Raw genomic sequence first — 4,120 nt, 5'->3', positions numbered from 1 at the left:
AACCTTGCCACCTGATGACCCCATGAGAGTCGGTAAACAAGTAAAAGTGTAATTCTAGCACAGAGTCTCAATGTTGTCCCGGGTCATAAGGACTAATGGTGTACAACCATAAACTAGGACGTTTCCACTCGATAAGTGAGAACCACTTGGAAAGTCCTTTTATGGAGGGTTGTTCAGTGCACTCAACAAGGAGCACCTATCTGCATGTTCGGACATCACAATATTACTAGAATAAAGATTGCTTATACATAGAGTTTCATTGTGAACACTCGGCCAACACTTGGCTCGACGGACACCTACTCCAACACCAAACTGAATCAAGGGAGCACAGTCAGCCTATCGACTCTAAATTTAGCGCTTGCTGGGAGTCAACCCAGTGTTTAGTTTTATTTTTCTTTCACATTTTTTTTTATTTTAGTTGTTCTTATTTACGTTCTTTTTGCTTTTCTCGCAATTTTCGTGAGTTAATCTCAGTGAATGGTGGTGCAGGTAATTTATCTACCGACGGTGGAATTTCTCAAGTGTGGGAAGTCTATCAGGGCGATCGGTTTCAAAACCACAAATAGACCAGGGAAGTTTCTGTACAATTATTGCATCTTGTGTGCTTGATTGAGTTTCAAATTTCGTGTATCGATTCTTAGAATTTTACATTCATGGCATAAAATTTGGGTTTGGTTCGTCTATATTTTTTCTTTTTTTTTTAAAAAAAATGTGTATATTGAGTTTTCTGTTCCAGAGTGTACACGGACCCAGTCCCGGACCCCTACACGGGGTCCGTATACTTCATCTTCAGAAATGCCAGCTTCCCGAGTCTACACGGACCTTCCCCCGGACCCCTACACGGGGTCCGTGTCTTCCACTTTCACAATAGCCGATTTCCAGAGTCTACACGGACCTGTACACAGACCCCTACACGGGGTCCTTGCCCTCAAATTTCGGGAGTTCTCAGAATAACATCGCGCAGGCCCTACCCAAAATCCCTACAACCCCAAATCATTTCCCTCAATCTCTCACACCACCCACCCCTATTGCCGCCTCTCACACCGCACGATGCCACCCCTGCCGCCGCCACATCACCGCCGGACCACCCTCCTTCGCCGTGCTCTCATCGTCATCTTCTTTTTTCTGGTAAGAGTGGCTACACCTTGTCTCCATTTGCCAATTCTCAGTGTTTGGGAGTTTGTGTACTGTAGAAGAGACAAATTTATCGCAAATTAGTTCGATTATTGCTTGGGTTACATTCGTCGTATGTTGGTTTGTTGGATTTTGATTGTCTGAAGCACATTATATCATCATTGTGGTTTAGTTGGAATTGAATTATTTTTAGAGGCTATTGACCGTAGATTGGGGGTGTCGTTTTCTAATTCTTTAATTGGTATTGAGTTGTGCATTATTTTGGTTGCTTGGGATCAATTGAATTGTGTTTCTGAGTTGGGATTGCTGTGCTTCTTTGATTGCCCATTTAAGTCCGGCCGTTTACATCGTCATGACTCCTCGTCGACTAACAAGTAAGCGTGCACGAAGTGATGCTTCCTCGTCCTCTAGACACGCCGGAGTGGAGTTTGACTACTATAGATTCACCTGCCTCGAGAATTCTGAATGGTACTCGGCCCTCCACGGGAACGCCGTAATTGTTGAGCGTTCTATTCATCCGAGGATTGACGTCGAGGTGCCAATCCGGGCCGAGTTTGACAAATTTGGATGGGGTCATCTTCTGGACATCACTGGCCCGTATTTCCCTGATCTTGTGTGGTAATTCTATGCAAATTTTGAAGAGAAGGACAAAACTAGGATGCAATCGATCCGTATGTACGTCAAGGGCGTTCCCATCGAGTTGACGAGCCGTTATTTGGCGGCTATTCTGAATGTTCCAAACGACGAACCGCCTGTGGTATTCAACCAATTGGATATGTTCCTCTCGGACATCACCTTTAGGATCCCACAAGCACGGAACCGTCTCCAGTACGACACGTCCCAAACCGGATCCCGCTCTAGCGTTCTACCGACTTCCCTCCTGCTGCTGGACCGTTTAATCTGTTATTTCACTGGCGCAAACATAATTCCAAGGAAGGCTGGAAACAATGAAGTCCGTCATATGGATCTGTACATCATTGAAAATATGCTGAATGGATTAGGGGCCATTCCTGCTATTCCAGTGGCGTCGATTATCATTTCGCATATGCGTTCCGTCGCTCACATTGACCTCACCAAGAATAAAAAGCCGTATGCCCCGTTCCTCATCATCATAGCCCGGATTTTGACGGCCCATGGTGTCGACTTCACGGGTGAGACATCCCTCCTGCCTACCTCGACCCATATGCTCACTCCTCAGGCCATGCAGGGCATGTTCTTCATCTTTCGACAGGGTGCGTGGTATCGTAATCCCGGGAGTCGACATCTCAGTCCTCATCCCCGTGATCCCCCAGTACCGCCCCCTGCACTCACTGACCGAGCCTGGGATGACCGTTTGGAGGAAGAAGCGGCATTGGATGCTCGAGCTGGCCCTCAAGCTAGTGTACCCCCTAGACCGCGCAACTCGCAAGCCAGGCGCCGCTTTTACTCATCCTTACTGGATTGCATGGACGACATCCGCAACAGCTTAGCTCGAGTCGAGCAACAGTCTCCCGACGCCTATGCCCCACCCTGGGAAAGAGCTACTCTCGATGAATTCATGAACTTAGAGCTGGGATCCGAGGACGAGGAGTAGTTTTATTTTGTTAGGATGTTACTTTATGCGTTTTTCTGGATTTTGCCATTTCAGTTTTTTTTTTGTTGTTATCGACGTTTTCAGACTTGTTCTTTATCGTTATTATCATTTGAACTTTAATCGTATGTTTGTGTGTTTTCTCCTATTCCTTTTTACGTTTCCTTGTGTATTCGATGTCGTGCTTTTCAGGAGTTGCTAATTTCTACCACATTTTTCTCACGTACTCGACTTTATCCAGGGAAGTGTTTTTGACTTAATTATCTTGATCGTTCATTTTATATTGCTAGACACTGAGGGCAGTGTCGTTATCAAAGTGTGGGGGTGGGTCAGTTTTGTTTCACGTCGTTGCACACACTTAACAACACTTTGAACATAAGATGAGACTATTGATAGAGAAAGAACTCTTGTTTCACTTAATAATCGGATTAATTTGTTAGATTTTGGATCACCCGGAAAATTGTTTCATGCCTAGTATTGAGTGAGAGGAGTCGTAGTTTCAAGGAGAGAGTCTAACATGAACCAGTTCTGTATCAACATTTTGTTCAATGCACGTGGTCAAGCTTTTGCTCATTGATAGTAAATTGGTGAAATGTGAACCAAAAAAAAAAAAAAATCGAACAACGATCCCTAGAACTTGTTTGATTAGCCCTCGAAGCGAAAATACGAACGATGGTGACTTAGGGATGATTTAGGCGATCTTTGGACCGTTTGAGCCTTTCAAGCCTGACCGATACATCATTCATTGCCCCTAGTAACCCCTTTTGAGCCTGAAAAAAATCGAATGGTGTGTGTCAATGACACACAGTTAGCCCCCATTCGTCAGTTATTCAATGTCCCACATCAACTACCTGAATCTTAGCCTATACACTTTTTCCTACCTTCATGTGAGAGAATTAAAACTTCTGTGCATATTGAAATGTTTGAATTACTCCAATGGATTGAAGAAATATGTGTGAAGGAGTCGATGAATTTTTATTCATGAAAAAAAAAGAGAGAGAGAAAAGAAGAAGAAAAAGGAGGAAAATGTATAGTATTGTAAACACCCGAAAAAAAAATCTGTGGGTGGAAGTTGGCGGACAATGAGAAAGAAAAGGAGACGCTAGAGCTCTGAAAATGATGAAAATACAGTAACTGTTGACGAGTCGAAAGTTGAATGAATGTGCTGCAGGAAAATTTTTTATTGTCTCTCACTTTTGATTCCCATATCTTTTGTTGTAGCCGTGAGCCTTGGCCTTACGTTATAAGCTTGAAAAGACCTATTAACCAGGTCATTGTCGTTCAACATTTAGTAGAGAGAGGTATGAAAGTCAAGCATATGGGGCGTTTCGATAACAAATGAAAATAAGTGATCATGAAACCAACTAGCTGGAGATGAGTACGAGTCTGACCTGCACACTACACACATCTTGTTCT

This window comes from Primulina eburnea, chromosome 1 (assembly GCF_022965805.1).
Source record: "Primulina eburnea isolate SZY01 chromosome 1, ASM2296580v1, whole genome shotgun sequence".
Classification (NCBI taxonomy): Eukaryota; Viridiplantae; Streptophyta; class Magnoliopsida; order Lamiales; family Gesneriaceae; genus Primulina; species Primulina eburnea.
Note: the sequence above shows the minus strand (reverse complement) of the source record.